This window comes from Oncorhynchus masou, chromosome 12, assembly GCF_036934945.1.
Source record: "Oncorhynchus masou masou isolate Uvic2021 chromosome 12, UVic_Omas_1.1, whole genome shotgun sequence".
In the NCBI taxonomy this organism is placed as follows: domain Eukaryota; kingdom Metazoa; phylum Chordata; class Actinopteri; order Salmoniformes; family Salmonidae; genus Oncorhynchus; species Oncorhynchus masou.
The window spans coordinates 90,618,070-90,641,552 of NC_088223.1; the positions used below are offsets into that span (position 1 = coordinate 90,618,070).

Consider the following 23,483-nt stretch of genomic DNA (forward strand, 5'->3'; position numbering starts at 1 on the left):
CGAACGTGGCCCTGACATTCCTGACCTGTAATCACACACAGAGGCAAAAAAAAACAAGGGACAGATGTTTGATTATCATGTACCTTTTCCTCTCTTCCTTATTCCACTATTTCTTATGTTCACATCTCTTGCTCAATGACCAGTGATGTGAAGTCGCTCTGTAAAGATGCTCTTTCTAAAGACATTTTCTGCAAAAGCATCCATGCGATCATGTGGGTCTATCTTTTATCCACAGCTATTTGTTCAGTTATTTATTCCAATTACTTATCTATTTCTTATGTTATTTATTTGTTTATTTATTTGATTATTTATTTTTTGTCTCATCGAATGTTTTTAAAAACAATTTGAAGAACCGTGTTGTTGAGATCTTAATATTTAATGGGAGATAGAATTGCTGCATATGTACAGGTTCTCATCTATGAACATACAGAACGTCAATTGATGCTTTAGCCCAAATCCTTTTTTTTTTTGTCATGAAAACTTCTGCTTCCTTTAATAGCTTGTTTCTATGGGGGCCGGGTTTTCAATCCCTTACCTGATTGATGTATAATGCTCTTACACAGGGTTACTTAGAGGGACTGTTACCTGTCTGTCTGTCTCCTGGTGCAGGGGATGACTAGTTACAGTCTTAGAGGGACTGTTACCTGTCTGTCTGTCTCCTGGTGCAGGGGATGACTAGTTACAGTCTTAGAGGGACTGTTACCTGTCTGTCTGTCTCCTGGTGCAGGGGATGACTAGTTACAGTCTTAGAGGACTGTTACCTGTCTGTCTGTCTGTCTGTCTCCTGGTGCAGGGGATGCCTAGTTACAGTCTTAGAGGGACTGTTACCTGTCTGTCTGTCTGTCTCCTGGTGCAGGGGATGCCTAGTTACAGTCTTAGAGGGACTGCTACCTGTCTGTCTGTCTCCTGGTGCAGGGGATGCCTAGTTACAGTCTTAGAGGGACTGTTACCTGTCTGTCTGTCTCCTGGTGCAGGGGATGCCTAGTTACAGTCTTAGAGGGACTGTTACCTGTCTGTCTGTCTCCTGGTGCAGGGGATGCCTAGTTACAGTCTTAGGGGGACTGCTACCTGTCTGTCTCCTGGTGCAGGGGATGCCTAGTTACAGTCTTAGAGGGACTGTTACCTGTCTGTCTGTCTCCTGGTGCAGGGGATGCCTAGTTACAGTCTTAGGGGGACTGCTACCTGTCTGTCTCCTGGTGCAGAGGATGCCTAGTTACAGTCTTAGGGGGACTACTACCTGTCTGTCTCCTGGTGCAGAGGATGCCTAGTTACAGTCTTAGAGGGACTGCTACCTGTCTGTCTCCTGGTGCAGGGGATGACTAGTTACAGTCTTAGAGGGACTGCTACCTGTCTGTCTCCTGGTGCAGGGGATGTCTAGTTACAGTCTTAGGGGGACTACTACCTGTCTGTCTCCTGGTGCAGAGGATGCCTAGTTACAGTCTTAGGGGGACTACTACCTGTCTGTCTCCTGGTGCAGAGGATGCCTAGTTACAGTCTTAGAGGGGCTGTTACTCTGCAGGGCTCCAAAGCTCCACTTCTACCAACTCCTACTGTCGAAATCATAAACCAGTCCTGGATTGGCTCTCTGCAGACAAAGGTGCGTTGATTGGGCGAGTTTGTGGTCGGTGTTACCAATCACATTGCCCCTGCTGTATAAGGCTGATCTATCCCCTACACCCTGCTTTTAACCAGCGGTATCCTGGTAACTGGCTCTGACCTGACATGAGGTCAAACACAGAGGGTCTGCTTGTTTTACAAGCCAGTGGGTCACCTAAACTATGTATGCGGCAAATGCCCCAGCTTGCAAAACGTGTTCCCTGTCTCTGTGCTGATAGGTCCCCAGCTAGCACATAACGTTCTGAAAACCATGTTTCTTAGAGGTTGGTTAGAGCGTGAACGTCCTATGTTTATTTAGCATACAACCGTCCCATAACATTTACTACAGTTTTATAACGTTCTTCTGTGGGAATTTCAGTACTTCAGCAAAAATGTTGTCTTCAGGTTTCTTCATGGTTCTATTTAAAGTCACGTTCTCAGAACGTTCAGAGATACCGTTCTTCTGTGGGAATTTCAGTACTTCAGCGTAACGTTTTCTACAGGTTTCTTCATGGTTCTATTTAAAGTCACGTTCAGAGAACGTTAAGAATAACTAGGGTCTGTTTGTAAAGATTAAAATGAACAGCTTTGTTTGAGGTTTTCCTTTTAACATGGAATGCTAGCTCCATCTTGGTGGAGCTGTGGACTAATTTCATGGATAGAGAACAGAAGATCATACGTTTGAATCTCAAATGCCACAATAAAAAAGGAATGTGTTTGCATGATTAATGCCCAGAAAAATAAATGTCCATGTGTCCTATCTGTGCTGGCAGTTCATAACAGTTAACCCAAACTAAACTAGCAGTGTTATTAAAAGTCTTATTGAAACATGTTCTCAGAGTGTTATTTAATTACCTTCAAAATATCCTAGAATTTCCGTTCTCAGAATGTTAATAAAAAAACTCCCAGACCGGCTTTCAGGGGAACCCTGCAACCTAAATATTAACATGCTCAGAAAAGGATAAGTTTTCACGTCTATTCTCAGAAAGTAATACAAAACGTTTTTGTTTTAACCGTCAGGAATCTTAACGACTTAAAACTTACGTTCCCACAGCTTCCAAGGAACCAAATGTGCTAGCTGGGACAGCTGCTGGTGATGATGCAACCAGAGACCCTGTCTTCCTTCCCATTTGTCAAGTCTCCTGTTACTCATGCGGTGTTACTTTCAAAATCTAAACATGTTTCGTTATTAAGAGTACAATGCTAAACCTTTGGATTGTATAAAAGTCACTTAGTTGTAGTTTACCAGTTATATATATTACATACAGGACAATAAATATAAACCAATGAAAAATGAGCTACTTGTGTTGTCGTCTTTCGATCGCTACTCTTTTTTGACATGAAAAACAAAACAAAAACACATTGGAACTCTACATACTATTCACACCAGAGTCATAAAGTACTACGTCCATGTGCTATATGTATGTGCCACCTGCAGGGGGTGCTAAATGTAACTATTTTCTTTATTTCTTAATGATACGTCTGGAAGCATCTAGACTGGATGGGATATTCTGTAACCTGGTGTACTTTTCTCCTCAAATAACTTTTATTTTTCCTCCCAAGTCCATGAACTCAACCTACAGTATGTTACGGTAACCTGTGAATATATGATGAATACAGCATCGTACATAGTATATTGTCATGCCCTGACCTTAGTTATCTTTGTTTTCTTTATATTTTTGGTTCGGTCAGGGTGTGACATGGGTGATTATATTTTTCCCTGTCTAGGGGATTTGTATGTTTATGGGGTTTGGGACCAGTCTAGGGGTTTCTGTTTGTCTATGGTTGTCTAGATTGGTTCTCAATTAGAGGCAGCTGTTTATCGTTGTCTCTGATTGGGAACCATATTTAGGCAGCCATATGCTTTGGTATTTTGTAAGTTTCCTGTTTCAGTGTTTGTGCCACACGGGACTGTTTTGTTTATGTTCACTTTGTTATTTTGTATTCTGTTGTGATCAGTTTATACTATTAAAACATGGACACTTAACACGCTGCGTTTTGGTCCGATCCTTGCTTCTCCTCTTCAGACGAAGAGGACGATATCCGTTACATATATAGACTTACTTTTTTTCTCTATTGTGTTATTGACTGTACGTTTGTTTATCCCATGTGTAACTCTGTGTTGTTGTTTATGTCGCCCTGCTTTGCTTTATCTTGGCCAGGTCGCAGTTGCAAATGAGAACTTGTTTTCAACTAGCCTACCTGGTTAAATAAAGGTGAAATAAATAAAATTGCTTCCAAGAAATATCTGACACTGCTTTTTAATGTTAATTTTATTTCACCTTTATTTAACCAGGTAAACTAGTTGAGAACAAGTTCTCCATTTCCAACTGCGACCTGGTAGGTAGGTAGATTAGGTTTACAGGTGGACTATTTACAGGTGGACTATGTACAGCTGCAGCGATCAGTTAGTTGCTCAGATAGCTGATGTTTAAAGTTAGTGAGGGAAATGTAAGTCTCCAGTTTAGGTGATTTTTGCAATTCGTTCCAGTCACTGGCACCAGAGAACTGGAAGGAAAGGCAGCCAAAGGAGGTGTTGGCTTTGGGGATGACCAGCGAGATATACCTGCTGGTGCACATGCTACAGGTGGGTGTTGCCATCGTGACCAGTGAACTGAGATAAGGCAGAGCTTTACCTAGCATAGACTTATAGAGGACCTGGAGCCAGTGAGTCTGGCGACGAATATGTAGCGAGGGCCACCCAACTAGAGCATACAGGTCGCAGTGATATAAGGCGCTTTGGTAACAAAACGGATGGCACTGTGATAGACTATATCCAATTTGCTGAGTAGAGTTTTGGAAGTTATTTTGTAGATGACATCGCTGAAGTCGAGGATTGGTAGGATAGTCAGTTTTACTAGGGTAAGTTTGGCGGCGTGAGTGAAGGAGGCTTTGTTGAGAAATAGATAAGTCTAAGGCTGTTGAATTTATGAAAAGGCCTCAACCCAAGTCTGCCCTACTCCCAGCCCTAAGCCTAACAATAGCACAACCACAACCCTAACCCTCAACCACAAACCCTAGCCTCAAACACTAACACTAACCCTAACCCTCAACCACAACACTACCCCTAGCCTCATAACAATCACAACACTTACCCTAACCCTCAACCACAACCACAAGCCTAACCCTAACCCTAACCCTCAACCACAACCTTAGAACTAACCCTAGCCTCAACCACAACCTTAACACTAGCCCTACCCCTAGCCTCAACCACAACCTTAATGATAACTCTACCCCTAGCCTCAACCTCAACCACAAACTTAACACTAGCCCTACCTCTAGCCACAACCACAACCTTAACCCTAACCCTACCATTAGCCTCAACCTCAACCTTAATGATAACCCTACCCCAAGCCTCAACCACAAACTTAACACTAACCCTACCCCTAGCCTCAAACACAAACTTAACACTAGCCCTACCCCTAGCCTCAACCTCAACCACAAACTTAACACTAGCCCTACCTCTAGCCACAACCACAACCTTAACACTACCCCTATCCTTAGCCTCAACCACAACCTTAACACTAACCCTATATTCCTATCCTCAACCTTAACACTAACCCTATCCCTAGCCTCAACCACAACCTTAACACTACCCCTACCTCTAGCCTCAACCACAACCTTAACACTAGCCCTATTCTCAACCACAACTTAACACTAACCCTATTCCTATCCACAACCTTTACACTAACCCTATCCTCAACCAGAACCTTAACACTAACCCTATCCCTATCCTCAACCACAACCTTATCACTAACCCTATCCCTATCCTCAACCACAACCTTAACACTAACCCTATCCTCAACCTTAACACTAACCCTATCCCTAGCCTCAACCACAACCACAACCTTAACATTAACCCTATCCCTATCCTCAACCACAACCTTAACCCTACCCCTAGCCTCAACCACAACCTTAACACTATCCCTATCCTCAACCACAACCTTAACATTAACCCTATCCCTATCCTCAACCACAACCTTAACCCTACCCCTAGCCTCAACCACAACCTTAACCCTACCCCTAGCCTCAACCACAACCTTAACCCTACCCCTAGCCTCAACCACAACCTTAACACTATCCCAATCCTCAACCACAACCTTAACACTAACCCTACCCCCAGCCTCTTTACTATTGAGATATACAACAATATATCCTTTGAGATTATAATAAAACGTCCAGCCCGTGTATATTGGGTTCCCGAGTGGCACAGCGGTCTAAGGCAAGGGGCGTCACTACAGACCCGGGTTTGATTCCGGGCCTTTTCACATCCGGCCATGATTGGGATGTGATAGAATACTGACTGCCATCCAGTAGAGTTAATGTGATAGAATACTGACTGCCATCCAGTAGAGTTAATGTGATAGAATACTGACTGCCATCCAGTAGAGTTAATGTGATAGAATACTGACTGCCATCCAGTAGAGTTAATGTGATAGAATACTGACTGCCATCCAGTAGAGTTAATGTGATAGAATACTGACTGCCATCCAGTAGAGTTAATGTGATAGAATACTGACTGCCATCCACAGAGTTAATGTGATAGAATACTGATCTAGCCATCCATCCAGTAGAGTTAATGTGATAGAAATACTGACTGCCATCCAGAGTTAGAGAATTAATGTGATAGAATACTGACTGCCATCCAGTAGAGTTAATGTGATAGAATACTGACTGCCATCCAGTAGAGTTAATGTGATAGAATACTGACTGCCATCCAGTAGAGTTAATGTGATAGAATACTGACTGCCATCCAGTAGAGTTAATGTGATAGAATACTGACTGCCATCCAGTAGAGTTAATGTGATAGAATACTGACTGCCATCCAGTAGAGTTAATGTGATAGAATACTGACTGCCATCCAGTAGAGTTAATGTGATAGAATACTGACTGCCATCCACTGCCATCAGAGTTAATGTGATAGAATACTGACTGCCATCCAGTAGAGTTAATGTGATAGAATACTGACTGCCATCCAGTAGAGTTAATGTGATAGAATGACTGCCATCCACAGAGTTAATGTGATAGAATACTGACTGCCATCCACAGAGTTAATGTGATAGAATACTGACTGCCATCCAGTAGAGTTAATGTGATAGAATACTGACTGCCATCCACAGTTAGATAGTTAATGTTAATGATAGAATACTGACTGCCATCAGTAGAGTTAATGTGATAGAATACTGACTGCCATCCAGTAGAGTTAATGTGATAGAATACTGACTGCCATCCAGTAGAGTTAATGTGATAGAATACTGACTGCCATCCAGTAGAGTTAATGTGATAGAATACTGACTGCCATCCAGTAGAGTTAATGTGATAGAATACTGACTGCCATCCACAGAGTTAATGTGATAGAATACTGACTGCCATCCAGTAGAGTTAATGTGATAGAATACTGACTGCCATCCAGTAGAGTTAATGTGATAGAATACTGACTGCCATCCAGTAGAGTTAATGTGATAGAATGACTGACCACAGAGTTAATGTGATATAATACTGACATCCAGTAGAGTTAATGTGATAGAATACTGACTGCCATCCAGTAGAGTTAATGTGATAGAATACTGACTGCCATCCAGTAGAGTTAATGTGATAGAATACTGACTGCCATCCAGTAGAGTTAATGTGATAGAATACTGACTGCCATCCAGTAGAGTTAATGTGATAGAATACTGACTGCCATCCAGTAGAGTTAATGTGATAGAATACTGACTGCCATCCAGTAGAGTTAATGTGATAGAATACTGACTGCCATCCAGTAGAGTTAATGTGATAGAATACTGACTGCCATCCAGAGTTAATGTGATAGAATACTGACTGCCATCCAGTAGAGTTAATGTGATAGAATACTGACTGCCATCCAGTAGAGTTAATGTGATAGAATACTGACTGCCATCCAGTAGAGTTAATGTGATAGAATACTGACTGCCATCCAGTAGAGTTAATGTGATAGAATACTGACTGCCATCCAGAGTTAATGATAGTTAATGTGATAGAATACTGACTGCCATCCAGTAGAGTTAATGTGATAGTCCAGTAGAGTTAATGTGATAGAATACTGACTGCCATCCAGTAGAGTTAATGTGATAGAATACTGACTGCCATCCAGTAGAGTTAATGTGATAGAATACTGACTGCCATCCAGTAGAGTTAATGTGATAGAATACTGACTGCCATCCAGTAGAGTTAATGTGATAATAGTGAATACTGACTGCCATCCAGTAGAGTTAATGTGATAGAATACTGACTGCCATCCAGTAGAGTTAATGTGATAGAATACTGACTGCCATCCACAGAGTTAATGTGATAGAATACCATCCAGTAGAGTTAATGTGATAGAATACTGACTGCCATCCAGTAGAGTTAATGTGATAGAATACTGACTGCCATCCACAGAGTTAATGTGATAGAATACTGACTGCCATCCAGTAGAGTTAATGTGATAGAATACTGACTGCCATCCAGTAGAGTTAATGTGATAGAATACTGACTGCCATCCACAGAGTTAATGTGATAGAATACTGACTGCCATCCAGAGTAGAGTTGAATCCACAGTTAATGTGATAGAATACTGACTGCCATCCAGTAGAGTTAATGTGATAGAATACTGACTGCCATCCAGTAGAGTTAATGTGATAGAATACTGACTGCCATCCACAGAGTTAATGTGATAGAATACTGACTGCCATCCACTGACTGCCATCCAGTAGAGTTAATGTGATAGAATACTGACTGCCATCCACAGAGTTAATGTGATAGAATACTGACTGCCATCCACAGAGTTAATGTGATAGAATACTGACTGCCATCCACAGAGTTAATGTGATAGAACATACAGTGTTGCTCGTTGGAAGAGACACAGGACACTCTTGTGTTTCAACAACACCCTCAGACAAGATGGAGAAACTGTCATGTGCGTGACAATGCTGATTCAGCAAAGACGAAGGCTGTGAGGTACCGTATGCCAACGACCTATCCCAACCCTGGGTCCTTCATTACTTTATAGGGCATGTAGATCTGCAGTATACAGTATATTAATGTACATCAGTCAGGGTTTTAGATCAGGTCATAGCACTATCTCTGTTGCATCCCGAGTTATAAATGATGTGGTTCACTGTATGGATAAAAAGCATCATTGTGTTGCCCTCTTCATTGACCTGTCAAAGGCTTTCGATACTGTTTTTCACTCACTGCTAATTGAGAGGCTTTCCACAATTGGCCTTGTAACTGGTTTAAACATGACTTGACAGATAGAACTCAACGTGTATCTACTGGTGGTGTTAAATCGGGTTTCCTGGATATTATCAAAGGTGTCCCGCAAGGGTCGATTCTGGGTCCTGTACTTTTTACTTTTTACATAAACAATATCGACTTGTCCGTAAAATATTGTAACACGACAATGCTGTTGTGTATGCTATTGCCTCCAAGGTTGATCAGGCTCTATCTGAACTATAGAAAAACTTTATTGACTTGAAGTCAGTTTTGAATGCAGATAAAACTAAGAACATTTTGTTTTGTAGAGTGCATAAAAATAACTCATGATTTAAGCATACAGTGCCTTCTGAAAGGACTCAGATCACTTGACTTTTTCCACATTTTGTTACGTTACAGCCTTATTATAAAATGCATTAAATGATTTTTCCCCTCATCAATCTACACCCAATAAAGACAGAAAGACAAAGCAAAAACAGGTTTTTATAAATTTGTGCAAATTTATTTAAAAAAATGGAAACACATTTACGTAAGTATTCCGATCCTTTACTCAGTACTTTGTTGAAACACTTTTGGCAGCGATTACAGCCTCGAGTCTTCTTGAGTATGATGCTACAGCTTGGCACACCTGTATTTGTGGAATTTCTCCCATTCTTCTCTGCAGATCCTCTCAAGCTCTGTCAGTTTGGATGGGGAGTGTCACTGCACAGCATTTTTCGGGTCTCTCCAGATATGTTCGATCGGATTCAAGTCTGGGCTCTGGCTGGGCCACTCAAGGACATTCAGAAACTTGTCCCGAAGCCACTCCTACATTGTCTTGGCTAACTTTAGACATTTGAGTTTCCACACCCTGTTTCAGGAAATTCCTTTGGTCTCTACTGAGTAAATCAGAGTTTAGTGTTCTTGCACCTTGTTTGTGAAAAAAATCTTTAAAACATTACATTTTATGTTTTGGTAGAAAGCTCAAAGAGATGTTTAATAACCTCTTAAAGCTATGGGGGCGCTATTTCATTATTGGATAAAAAACGTGCCCGTTTTAAGCGCAATATTTTGTCACAAAAAGATGTTCGACTATGCATATAATTGACAGCTTTGGAAAGAAAACACTCTGACGTTTCCAAAACTGCAAAGATATTATCTGTGAGTGGCACAGAACTAATGCTCCAGGCGAAACCAAGATGAAACTTCAAACAGGAAATGAGCACGATTTTTGAGGCTCTGTTTTTCATTGTCTCCTTATATGGCTGTGAATGCGCAAGGAATGAGCCTGCCCGATCTATCGTTTCCCCAAGGTGTCTGCAGCATTGTGACGTATTTGTAGGCATATCATTGGAAGATTGACCATAAGAGACCACATTTACCAGGTGTCCGCCCGGTGTCCTGCGCTGAAATTGGTGCGCAAACCTCAGCTGCAAGTCTTTTTCCATGGAATTCAGAGAAGAAAGCAGGCTTCCATGAACGATATATCAATGAAGAGATATGTGAAAAACACCTTGAGGATTGATTCTAAACAACGTTTGCCATGTTTCAGTCGATATTATGGAGTTAATTTTGAAAAAAAATTGGCGTTTTGGTGACTGAATTTTCGGTTTGTTTTGGTAGCCAAAAGTGATGTACAAAACGGAGCGATTTCTCCTACACAAAGAATCTTTCAGGAAAAACTGAACATTTGCTATGTAACTGAGAGTCTCCTCATTGAAAACATCCGAAGTTCTTCAAAGGTAAATGATTTTATTTGAATGCTTTTCTGGTTTTTGTGATAATGTTGCCCGCTAAATGCTACGCTAAATGCTACGCTAGCTATCAATACTCTTATACAAATTCATGATTTGCTAAAAACTGAAAAACTGATCATTTGCTATCTAACTGAGAGTCTCCTCATTGAAAACATCTGAAGTTCTTCAAAGGTAAATTATTTTATTTGAATGATTTTCTTCTTTTTGTGAAAATGTTGCAGGCTGAATTCTAGGCTTATAGCTATGCTAGCTATCAATACTCTCACACAAATGCTTGTTTAGCTATGGTTGAAAAGCATATTTTGAAAATCTGAGATGACAGTGTTGTTAACAAAAGTCTAAGCTTGAGAGCAGATATATTTATTTCATTTCATTTGCGATTTTCATGAATAGTTAACGTTGCGTTATGCTACTGAGCTTGAGGCTATAAATATGCTCCCGGATCCGGGATTGCTCGTCGCATGAAGTTAAAGGGAACATATGCTTCTGCCGAACCTCTGACCATCTAGGTAATGGCGTTTGACTACATTTGACACCCTTCGATAGCTCAGTTGGTAGAGCGGAGGACTGTAGGTGAAATTGCTGTAATCCTTAGGTCGCTAGTTAAAATCCGACTCGAAGGATTGTACATTTTCTTGTGGCTTACGCCAACTTTTTGACAGCAGTGCACCTTGACATGTGCTTGACAAAAAAATATATTTCCCTCAGAGAAGAACTCTTCACTTGTTGACCTTTGATAGGAATGTTGGTAGAGCAGCAGAGAATTCTCGAGATTGCAACAGTCCTTCGGTCGCTGACTCAGAAGAGTATAACTTTTTCTGCAGTTGTGCCAAGTTTTTGACTTCTGCCTAGTGTTTCCCCAAAAGCAAGTCATTCCCTGAGCGGGAATCAAACCCAGGCCGCGGTGGTAAAAGAACCGAATCCTAACCACTAGTCCAACAGGGAGAGAGAAAAGACATTTCGCAGTGAGGGGGCAAAACAGCGATTTATTTCCTCGGCTCACTTTTTGTCTATTCCCAAATGCAACTACTTGCAATCTAAGGGGGTGTAGCTCAGAGGAATAGAGCATTAGTTGAACGTACGAAGACCTGGGGGCAATCCTCAGCAGCTCCAAGAAACCACCAAAATCAGCAGATTCATTTCTTAAAGAGAACATATGCTTCTGCCGAACCTCTGACCATCGCGGTAATGGCGTTTGACTATATTTGACACCCTTCGGTAGCTCAGTTGGTAGAGCGGAGGACTGTAGGTGTAGATGGTTTTGATCCCTAGATCACTTGGTTAACTGCCCTGCCCACTTCCACTTCATCCCTCCACTTTCAGGTACCCCAATACAATACTTGAACTCACAATACATGGATTAGGAGATCAGTGTCTTAAGTCACTGTGGAAATGTGTGATCAGCATGACCTATATGAATAGAAACAGTTGTAAAAAATAACTCCTTTTTTGTCAATTGATTAATTTCTAAAGGAGAATTGGAAAGTTCAATCCATCAATCTTTGTGTTATTTGATGATCTCTCTTCCTCCATATAAATTTGCATTCATCAACACAAGATGAGACTCGAACCCACAATCCCTGGCTTAGAAGGCCAGTGCCTTATCCATTAGGCCACTGGGGCACTTGCTGAAAATGAACTGGATAGCAGAGAGTGGTTTAGACCGATCGTACACATGGTAAAGTAGACATAATGCTTCCATTTCGCTTCTGTAATCAGCATGACCTGTACAAACTGACAGAAGCAGTCAAAAAATAATCACGGAGGGCAGGAGACATGCCCATTAAATTATGGTTTAATATTTCTGTTTGCACTTCATTGCTAAAGGCAAACTGCATAGCAGAGGATGGTTTCGATCCATAAATCACTTGGTTAACTGCCCTGCACACTTCCACTTCATCCCTCCACTTTCAGATACCCCAAAACAAAACTTGAACTCACAATAAATGGATTAGGCGGTCAGTGTCTTAAGTCACTGTGGAAATGTGTGATCAGCATGACCTATACGAACTGATAGAAACAGTTGTAAAAACAAAAAGCATTTTGGAGGGCACAGAGACATGCCCATGAAATTCTCCTTTTTTGTCAATGTTAAATCTTCATTTCTAAAGGAGAATTGGAAAGCTTCAATCCATCAATCTTTGTGTTATTTGCTGATCTCTCTTCCTCCATACGAATTTGCATTCATCCACCCCAGATGGGACTCGAACCCACAATCCCTGGCTTAGAAGGCCAGTGCCTTATCCATTAGGCCACTGGGGTACTTGCTAAAAATGAACTGGATAGCAGAGAGTGGTTTAGACCGATCGTACACGTGGTGAAAGTAGACATCACGCTTCCGCTTCGCTTCTGTAATCAGCATGACCTGTACAAACTGACAGAAGCAGTCAAAAAATAATCACGGAGGGCAGGAGACATGCCCATGAAATTATGGTTTAATATTTCTGTTTGCACTTCATTGCTAAAGGCAAACTGCATAGCAGAGGATGGTTTCGATCCATAAATCACTTGGTTAACTGCCCTGCACACTTCCACTTCATCCCTCCACTTTCAGGTACCCCAAAACAAAACTTGAACTCACAATAAATGGATTAGGCAGTCAGTGTCTTAAGTCACTGTGGAAATGTGTGATCAGCATGACCTATACGAACTGATAGAAGCAGTAATAAAAAAGAATCACAGAGGGCACAGAGACATGCCCATGAAATTCTACAATTTAAAAAAATCCCTGTTTACATTTCATTTCTAAAAGTAGAATTGGATAGCTTCATCCATCAACCTCTGTGTTATGTGCCCAGCTTTCAATTAATTGCTAAAAGCAAACTGCATAGCAGAGGATGGTTTCGATCCATAAATCACTTGGTTAACTGCCCTGCACACTTCCACTTCATCCCTCCACTTTCAGATACCCCAAAACAAAACTTGAACTCACAATAAATGGATTAGGTGGTCAGTGTCTTAAGTCACTGTGGAAATGTGTGATCAGCATGACCTATACGAACTGATAGAAACAGTTGTAAAAAAAATGCATTTTTCAGAGGGCAAGAGACATGCCCATGAAATTCTCCTTTTTTGTCACTGTTAAATCTTCAATCCATCAATCTTTGTGTTATTTGCTGATCTCTCTTTCTCCATATGAATTTGCATTCATTCACCCCAGATGGGACTCGAACCCACAATCCCTGGCTTAGAAGGCCAGTGCCTTATCCATTAGGCCACTGGGGTACTTGCTAAAAATGAACTGGATAGCAGAGAGTGGTTTAGACCGAACGTACACGTGGTGAAAGTAGACATCACGCTTCCGCTTCACTTCTGTAATCAGCATGACCTGTACAAACTGACAGAAGCAGTCAAAAAATAATCATGGAGGGCACTGAGACATGCCCATGAAATTATGGTTTAATATTTCTGTTTGCACTTCATTGCTAAAGGCAAACTGCATAGCAGAGGATGGTTTCGATCCATAAATCACTTGGTTAACTGCCCTGCACACTTCCACTTCATCCCTCCACTTTCAGATACCCCAAAACAATACTTGAACTCACAATAAATGGATTAGGCAGTCAGTGTCTTAAGTCACTGTGGAAATGTGTGATCAGCATGACCTATACGAGCTGATAGAAGCAGTAATAAAAAAGAATCACAGAGGGCACAGAGACATGCACATGAAATTCTACAATTTAAAAAAATCCCACATTTCATTTCTAAAAGTAGAATTGGATAGCTTCTATCCATCAACCTCTGTGTTATGTGCCCAGCTCTTCTCTTCTGTTTGCAATTAATTGCTAAAAGCAAACTGCATAGCAGAGGATGGTTTCGATCCATAAATCACTTGGTTAACTGCCCTGCACACTTCCACTTCATCCCTCCACTTTCAGATACCCCAAAACAATACTTGAACTCACAATAAATGGATTAGGCGGTCAGTGTCTTAAGTCACTGTGGAAATGTGTGATCAGCATGACCTATACGAACTGATAGAAACAGTTGTAAAAAAAATACATTTTGGAGGGCACAGAGACATGGAGACCGGTACACAGAAAGTAGACATCATGCCCATTTCTGTAATCAGCATGACCTGTAAATGACTATTTAATCACTTAGGGCTGTTTTATGGTTTAATATTTCTGTTTGCACTTCATTGCTAAAAGCAAACTGGATTGCAGAGGATGGTTTCGATCCATAAATCACTTGGTTAACTGCCCTGCACACTTCCACTTCATCCCTCCACTTTCAGATACCCCAAAACAAAACTTGAACTCACAATAAATGGATCAGGCAGTCAGTGTCTTTAGTCACTGTGGAAATGTGTGATCAGCATGACCTATACGAGCTGATAGAAGCAGTAATAAAAAAGAATCACAGAGGGCACAGAGACATGCACATGAAATTCTACAATTTAAAAAATCCCTGTACATTTCATTTCTAAAAGTAGAATTGGATAGCTATCCATCAACCTCTGTGTTATGTGCCCAGCTCTTCTCTTCTGTTTGCAATTAATTGCTAAAAGCAAACTGCATAGCAGAGGATGGTTTCGATCCATAAATCACTTGGTTAACTGCCCTGCACACTTCCACTTCATCCCTCCACTTTCAGATACCCCAAAACAAAACTTGAACTCACAATAAATGGATTAGGTGGTCAGTGTCTTAAGTCACTGTGGAAATGTGTGATCAGCATGACCTATACGAACTGATAGAAACAGTTGTAAAAAAAAATGCATTTTTGAGGGCACAGAGACATGCCCATGAAATTCTCCTTTTTTGTCACTGTTAAATCTTCAATCCATCAATCTTTGTGTTATTTGCTGATCTCTCTTTCTACATATGAATTTGCATTCATCCACCCCAGATGGGACTCGAACCCACAATCCCTGGCTTAGAAGGCCAGTGCCTTATCCATTAGGCCACTAGGGTACTTGCTAAAAATGAACTGGATAGCAGAGAGTGGTTTAGACCGATCGTACACGTGGTGAAAGTAGACATCACGCTTCCGCTTCACTTCTGTAATCAGCATGACCTGTACAAACTGACAGAAGCAGTCAAAAAATAATCACGGAGGGCAGGAGACATGCCCATGAAATTATGGTTTAATATTTCTGTTTGCACTTCATTGCTAAAGGCAAACTGCATAGCAGAGGATGGTTTCGATCCATAAATCACTTGGTTAACTGCCCTGCACACTTCCACTTCATCCCTCCACTTTCAGATACCCCAAAACAATACTTGAACTCACAATAAATGGATTAGGCGGTCAGTGTCTTAAGTCACTGTGGAAATGTGTGATCAGCATGACCTATACGAACTGATAGAAACAGTTGTAAAAAAAAATACATTTTGGAGGGCACAGAGACAAGCCCATTAAATGCTATTTCTAGATTTCACGTTCCATTTTCACTTCTGTAATCAGCATTGTACAAACTGACAGAAGCAGTCAAAAAATAATCATCGGAGGGCAGGAGACATGCCCATGAAATTATGGTTTAATATTTCTGTTTGCACTTCATTGCTAAAGGCAAACTGCATAGCAGAGGATGGTTTCGATCCATAAATCACTTGGTTAACTGCCCTGCACACTTCCACTTCATCCCTCCACTTTCAGATACCCCAAAACAAAACTTGAACTCACAATAAATGGATCAGGCAGTCAGTGTCTTTAGTCACTGTGGAAATGTGTGATCAGCATGACCTATACGAACTGATAGAAGCAGTAATAAAAAAGAATCACAGAGGGCACAGAGACATGCACATGAAATTCTACAATTTAAAAAAATCCCTGTTTACATTTCATTTCTAAAAGTAGAATTGGATAGCTTCGATCCATCAACCTCTGTGTTATGTGCCCAGCTCTTCTCTTCTGTTTGCAATTAATTGCTAAAAGCAAACTGCATAGCAGAGGATGGTTTCGATCCATAAATCACTTGGTTAACTGCCCTGCACACTTCCACTTCATCCCTCCACTTTCAGATACCCCAAAACAAAACTTGAACTCACAATAAATGGATTAGGCGGTCAGTGTCTTAAGTCACTGTGGAAATGTGTGATCAGCATGACCTATACGAACTGATAGAAACAGTTGTAAAAAAATACATTTTGGAGGGCACAGAGACATGCCCATTAAATGCTATTTCTGTTTGCACTTCATTGCTAAAAGCAAACTGGATTGCAGAGGATGGTTTCGATCCCTAAATCACTTGGTTAACTGCCCATCACACTTCCACTTCATCCCTCCACTTTCAGATACCCCAAAACAAAACTTGAACTCACAATAAATGGATTAGGTGGTCAGTGTCTTAAGTCACTGTGGAAATGTGTGATCAGCATGACCTATACGAACTGATAGAAACAGTTGTAAAAAAAATGCATTTTCGAGGGCACAGAGACATGCCCATGAAATTCTCCTTTTTTGTCACTGTTAAATCTTCAATCCATCAATCTTTGTGTTATTTGCTGATCTCTCTTTCTCCATATGAATTTGCATTCATCCACCCCAGATGGGACTCGAACCCACAATCCCTGGCTTAGAAGGCCAGTGCCTTATCCATTAGGCCACTGGGGTACTTGCTAAAAATGAACTGGATAGCAGAGAGTGGTTTAGACCGATCGTACACGTGGTGAAAGTAGACATCACGCTTCCGCTTCACTTCTGTAATCAGCATGACCTGTACAAACTGACAGAAGCAGTCAAAAAATAATCACGGAGGGCAGGAGACATGCCCATGAAATTATGGTTTAATATTTCTGTTTGCACTTCATTGCTAAAGGCAAACTGCATAGCAGAGGATGGTTTCGATCCATAAATCACTTGGTTAACTGCCCTGCACACTTCCACTTCATCCCTCCACTTTCAGATACCCCAAAACAAAACTTGAACTCACAATAAATGGATTAGGTGGTCAGTGTCTTAAGTCACTGTGGAAATGTGTGATCAGCATGACCTATACGAGCTGATAGAAACAGTAATAAAAAAAAATCACAGAGGGCACAGAGACATGCACATGAAATTCTACAATTTAAAAAAATCCCTGTTTACATTTCATTTCTAAAAGTAGAATTGGATAGCTTCGATCCATCAACCTCTGTGTTATGTGCCCAGCTCTTCTCTTCTGTTTGCAATTAATTGCTAAAAGCAAACTGCATAGCAGAGGATGGTTTCGATCCATAAATCACTTGGTTAACTGCCCTGCACACTTCCACTTCATCCCTCCACTTTCAGATACCCCAAAACAAAACTTGAACTCACAATAAATGGATTAGGCGGTCAGTGTCTTAAGTCACTGTGGAAATGTGTGATCAGCATGACCTATACGAACTGATAGAAACAGTTGTAAAAAAAAAAATACATTTCGGAGGGCACAGAGACATGCCCATTAAATGCTATTTCTGTTTGCACTTCATTGCTAAAAGCAAACTGGATTGCAGAGGATGGTTTCGATCCCTAAATCACTTGGTTAACTGCCCATCACACTTCCACTTCATCCCTCCACTTTCAGATACCCCAAAACAAAACTTGAACTCACAATAAATGGATTAGGTGGTCAGTGTCTTAAGTCACTGTGGAAATGTGTGATCAGCATGACCTATACGAACTGATAGAAACAGTTGTAAAAAAAAATGCATTTTCGAGGGCACAGAGACATGCCCATGAAATTCTCCTTTTTTGTCACTGTTAAATCTTCAATCCATCAATCTTTGTGTTATTTGCTGATCTCTCTTTCTACATATGAATTTGCATTCATCCACCCCAGATGGGACTCGAACCCACAATCCCTGGCTTAGAAGGCCAGTGCCTTATCCATTAGGCCACTGGGGTACTTGCTAAAAATGAACTGGATAGCAGAGAGTGGTTTAGACCGATCGTACACGTGGTGAAAGTAGACATCACGCTTCCGCTTCACTTCTGTAATCAGCATGACCTGTACAAACTGACAGAAGCAGTCAAAAAATAATCACGGAGGGCAGGAGACATGCCCATGAAATTATGGTTTAATATTTCTGTTTGCACTTCATTGCTAAAGGCAAACTGCATAGCAGAGGATGGTTTCGATCCATAAATCACTTGGTTAACTGCCCTGCACACTTCCACTTCATCCCTCCACTTTCAGATACCCCAAAACAATACTTGAACTCACAATAAATGGATTAGGCAGTCAGTGTCTTAAGTCACTGTGGAAATGTGTGATCAGCATGACCTATACGAACTGATAGAAACAGTAATAAAAAAAAATAATCACAGAGGGCACAGAGACATGCACATGAAATTCTACAATTTAAAAAAATCCCTGTTTACATTTCATTTCTAAAAGTAGAATTGGATAGCTTCGATCCATCAACCTCTGTGTTATGTGCCCAGCTCTTCTCTTCTGTTTGCACTTCATTGCTAAAAGCAAACTGCATAGCAGAGGATGGTTTCGATCCCTAAATCACTTGGTTAACTGCCCATCACACTTCCACTTCATCCCTCCACTTTCAGATACCCCAAAACAAAACTTGAACTCACAATAAATGGATTAGGTGGTCAGTGTCTTAAGTCACTGTGGAAATGTGTGATCAGCATGACCTATACGAACTGATAGAAACAGTTGTAAAAAAAATACATTTTGGAGGGCACAGAGACATGCCCATGAAATTCTAAATTTAAAAAAATCCCTGTTTACATTTCATTTCTAAAAGTAGAATTTGCATCCATCAACCTCTGTGTTATTGCTAAAAAGCAAACTGGATAGCAGAGGATGGTTTCGATCCATAAATCACTTGGTTAACTGCCCTGCACACTTCCACTTCATCCCTCCACTTTCAGATACCCCAAAACAAAACTTGAACTCACAATAAATGGATTAGGTGGTCAGTGTCTTAAGTCACTGTGGAAATGTGTGATCAGCATGACCTATACGAACTGATAGAAACAGTTGTAAAAAAAATGCATTTTCGAGGGCACAGAGACATGCCCATGAAATTCTCCTTTTTTGTCACTGTTAAATCTTCAATCCATCAATCTTTGTGTAATTTGCTGATCTCTCTTTCTCCATATGAATATGCATTCATCCACCCCAGATGGGACTCGAACCCACAATCCCTGGCTTAGAAGGTCAGTGCCTTATCCATTAGGCCACTGGGGTACTTGCAAAAAATGAACTGGATAGCAGAGAGTGGTTTAGACCGATCGTACACGTGGTGAAAGTAGACATCACGCTTCCGCTTCGCTTCTGTAATCAGCATGACCTGTACAAACTGACAGAAGCAGTCAAAAAATAATCACGGAGGGCAGGAGACATGCCCATGAAATTATGGTTTAATATTTCTGTTTGCACTTCATTGCTAAAGGCAAACTGCATAGCAGAGGATGGTTTCGATCCATAAATCACTTGGTTAACTGCCCTGCACACTTCCACTTCATCCCTCCACTTTCAGGTACCCCAAAACAAAACTTGAACTCACAATAAATGGATTAGGCAGTCAGTGTCTTAAGTCACTGTGGAAATGTGTGATCAGCATGACCTATACGAGCTGATAGAAGCAGTAATAAAAAAGAATCACAGAGGGCACAGAGACATGCACATGAAATTCTACAATTTAAAAAAATCCCTGTTTACATTTCATTTCTAAAAGTAGAATTGGATAGCTTCAGATCCATCAACCTCTGTGTTATGTGCCCAGCTCTTCTCTTCTGTTTGCACTTCATTGCTAAAGGCAAACTGCATAGCAGAGGATGGTTTCGATCCATAAATCACTTGGTTAACTGCCCATCACACTTCCACTTCATCCCTCCACTTTCAGATACCCCAAAACAAAACTTGAACTCACAATAAATGGATTAGGCGGTCAGTGTCTTAAGTCACTGTGGAAATGTGTGATCAGCATGACCTATACGAACTGATAGAAACAGTTGTAAAAAAATACATTTTGGAGGGCACAGAGACATGCCCTATTTAAAAAAATGTTTACATTTCATTTCTAAAAGTAGAATTGGATAGCTTCGATCCATCAACCTCTGTGTTATTGCCCAGCTCTTCTCTTCTGTTTGCAATTAATTGCAAAAGCAAACTGCATAGCAGAGGATGGTTTCGATCCATAAATCACTTGGTTAACTGCCCTGCACACTTCCACTTCATCCCTCCACTTTCAGATACCCCAAAACAAAACTTGAACTCACAATAAATGGATTAGGTGGTCAGTGTCTTAAGTCACTGTGGAAATGTGTGATCAGCATGACCTATACGAACTGATAGAAACAGTTGTAAAAAAAAATGCATTTTCAAGGGCACAGAGACATGCCCATGAAATTCTTCTTTTTTGTCACTGTTAAATCTTCAATCCATCAATCTTTGCTGATCTCTCTTTCTCCATATGAATTTGCATTCATCCACCCCAGATGGGACTCGAACCCACAATCCCTGGCTTAGAAGGCCAGTGCCTTATCCATTAGGCCACTGGGGTACTTGCTAAAAATGAGCTGGATAGCAGAGAGTGGTTTAGACCGATCGTACACGTGGTGAAAGTAGACATCACGCTTCCGCATTAACTTCTGTAATCAGCATGACCTGTACAAACTGACAGAAGCAGTCAAAAAATAATCACGGAGGGCAGGAGACATGCCCATGAAATTATGGTTTAATATTTCTGTTTGCACTTCATTGCTAAAGGCAAACTGCATAGCAGAGGATGGTTTCGATCCATAAATCACTTGGTTAACTGCCCTGCACACTTCCACTTCATCCCTCCACTTTCAGATACCCCAAAACAAAACTTGAACTCACAATAAATGGATTAGGCAGTCAGTGTCTTAAGTCACTGTGGAAATGTGTGATCAGCATGACCTATACGAGCTGATAGAAACAGTAATAAAAAAGAATCACAGAGGGCACAGAGACATGCACATGAAATTCTACAATTTAAAAAAAATCCCTGTTTACATTTCATTTCTAAAAGTAGAATTGGATAGCTTCATCCATCAACCTCTGTGTTATGTGCCCAGCTCTTCTCTTCTGTTTGCAATTCATTGCTAAAGGCAAACTGCATAGCAGAGGATGGTTTCGATCCCTAAATCACTTGGTTAACTGCCCTGCACTTCCACTTCATCCCTCCACTTTCAGATACCCCAAAACAAAACTTGAACTCACAATAAATGGATTAGGCGGTCAGTGTCTTAAGTCACTGTGGAAATGTGTGATCAGCATGACCTATACGAACTGATAGAAACAGTTGTAAAAAAAATACATTTTGGAGGGCACAGAGACATGCCCATTAATTTCATTTCTAAAAGTAGCATTGGATAGCTTCGATCCATCAACCTCTGTTTATGTGCCCAGCTTTCTCTTCTGTTTGCATTGCTAAAAGCAAACTGCATAGCAGAGGATGGTTTCGATCCATAAATCACTTGGTTAACTGCCCTGCACACTTCCACTTCATCCCTCCACTTTCAGATACCCCAAAACAAAACTTGAACTCACAATAAATGGATTAGGTGGTCAGTGTCTTAAGTCACTGTGGAAATGTGTGATCAGCATGACCTATACGAACTGATAGAAACAGTTGTAAAAAAAAATGCATTTTCGAGGGCACAGAGACATGCCCATGAAATTCTCCTTTTTTTGTCACTGTTAAATCTTCAATCCATCAATCTTTGTGTTATTTGCTGATCTCTCTTTCTACATATGAATTTGCATTCATCCACCCCAGATGGGACTCGAACCCACAATCCCTGGCTTAGAAGGCCAGTGCCTTATCCATTAGGCCACTAGGGTACTTGCTAAAAATGAACTGGATAGCAGAGAGTGGTTTAGACCGATCGTACACGTGGTGAAAGTAGACATCACGCTTCCGCTTCACTTCTGTAATCAGCATGACCTGTACAAACTGACAGAAGCAGTCAAAAAATAATCACGGAGGGCAGGAGACATGCCCATGAAATTATGGTTTAATATTTCTGTTTGCACTTCATTGCTAAAGGCAAACTGCATAGCAGAGGATGGTTTCGATCCATAAATCACTTGGTTAACTGCCCTGCACACTTCCACTTCATCCCTCCACTTTCAGATACCCCAAAACAAAACTTGAACTCACAATAAATGGATTAGGCAGTCAGTGTCTTTAGTCACTGTGGAAATGTGTGATCAGCATGACCTATACGAGCTGATAGAAGCAGTAATAAAAAAAGAATCACAGAGGGCACAGAGACATGCACATGAAATTCTACAATTTAAAAAAATCCCTGTTTACATTTCATTTCTAAAAGTAGAATTGGATAGCTTCGATCCATCAACCTCTGTGTTATGTGCCCAGCTTCTCTTCTGTTTGCACTTCATTGCTAAAAGCAAAATGCATAGCAGAGGATGGTTTCGATCCCTAAATCACTTGGTTAACTGCCCATCACACTTCCACTTCATCCCTCCACTTTCAGATACCCCAAAACAAAACTTGAACTCACAATAAATGGATTAGGTGGTCAGTGTCTTAAGTCACTGTGGAAATGTGTGATCAGCATGACCTATACGAACTGATAGAAACAGTTGTAAAAAAAATCACAGGAGGGCACAGAGACATGCACATGAAATTCTACAATTTAAAAAAATCCCTGTTTACATTTCATTTCTAAAAGTAGCATTGGATAGCTTCCCATCAACCTCTGTGTTATGTGCCCAGCTCTTCTCTTCTGTTTGCAATTAATTGCTAAAAGCAAACTGCATAGCAGAGGATGGTTTCGATCCATAAATCACTTGGTTAACTGCCCTGCACACTTCCACTTCATCCCTCCACTTTCAGATACCCCCAAAAAAAACTTGAACTCACAATAAATGGATTAGGTGGTCAGTGTCTTAAGTCACTGTGGAAATGTGTGATCAGCATGACCTATACGAACTGATAGAAACAGTTGTAAAAAAAAATGCATTTTCAAGGGCACAGAGACATGCCCATGAAATTCTCCTTTTTTGTCAAT

General features: G+C 40.8%; 8 non-coding genes across 8 annotated transcripts; all 8 read right to left on the reverse strand.

Annotated features, from left to right (window-relative positions):
* Nucleotides 1–12,736: 12,736 nt before the first annotated feature.
* trnar-ucu (transfer RNA arginine (anticodon UCU)) lies at nt 12,737–12,809 on the reverse strand. Its single transcript has one exon. It is a non-coding gene; the product is annotated as a tRNA-Arg (tRNA).
* Nucleotides 12,810–13,699: 890 nt separating this feature from the next.
* trnar-ucu (transfer RNA arginine (anticodon UCU)) lies at nt 13,700–13,772 on the reverse strand. Its single transcript has one exon. It is a non-coding gene; the product is annotated as a tRNA-Arg (tRNA).
* Nucleotides 13,773–15,390: 1,618 nt separating this feature from the next.
* Nucleotides 15,391–15,463, reverse strand: trnar-ucu (transfer RNA arginine (anticodon UCU)). The gene has a single exon. It is a non-coding gene; the product is annotated as a tRNA-Arg (tRNA).
* Nucleotides 15,464–17,032: 1,569 nt separating this feature from the next.
* trnar-ucu (transfer RNA arginine (anticodon UCU)) lies at nt 17,033–17,105 on the reverse strand. Its single transcript has one exon. It is a non-coding gene; the product is annotated as a tRNA-Arg (tRNA).
* Nucleotides 17,106–18,286: 1,181 nt separating this feature from the next.
* On the reverse strand, nt 18,287–18,359 carry trnar-ucu (transfer RNA arginine (anticodon UCU)). The gene has a single exon. It is a non-coding gene; the product is annotated as a tRNA-Arg (tRNA).
* Nucleotides 18,360–19,592: 1,233 nt separating this feature from the next.
* trnar-ucu (transfer RNA arginine (anticodon UCU)) lies at nt 19,593–19,665 on the reverse strand. The gene has a single exon. It is a non-coding gene; the product is annotated as a tRNA-Arg (tRNA).
* A 1,245-nt stretch (nt 19,666–20,910) lies between these two features.
* Nucleotides 20,911–20,983, reverse strand: trnar-ucu (transfer RNA arginine (anticodon UCU)). The gene has a single exon. It is a non-coding gene; the product is annotated as a tRNA-Arg (tRNA).
* A 1,234-nt stretch (nt 20,984–22,217) lies between these two features.
* trnar-ucu (transfer RNA arginine (anticodon UCU)) lies at nt 22,218–22,290 on the reverse strand. Its single transcript has one exon. It is a non-coding gene; the product is annotated as a tRNA-Arg (tRNA).
* Nucleotides 22,291–23,483: the final 1,193 nt, after the last annotated feature.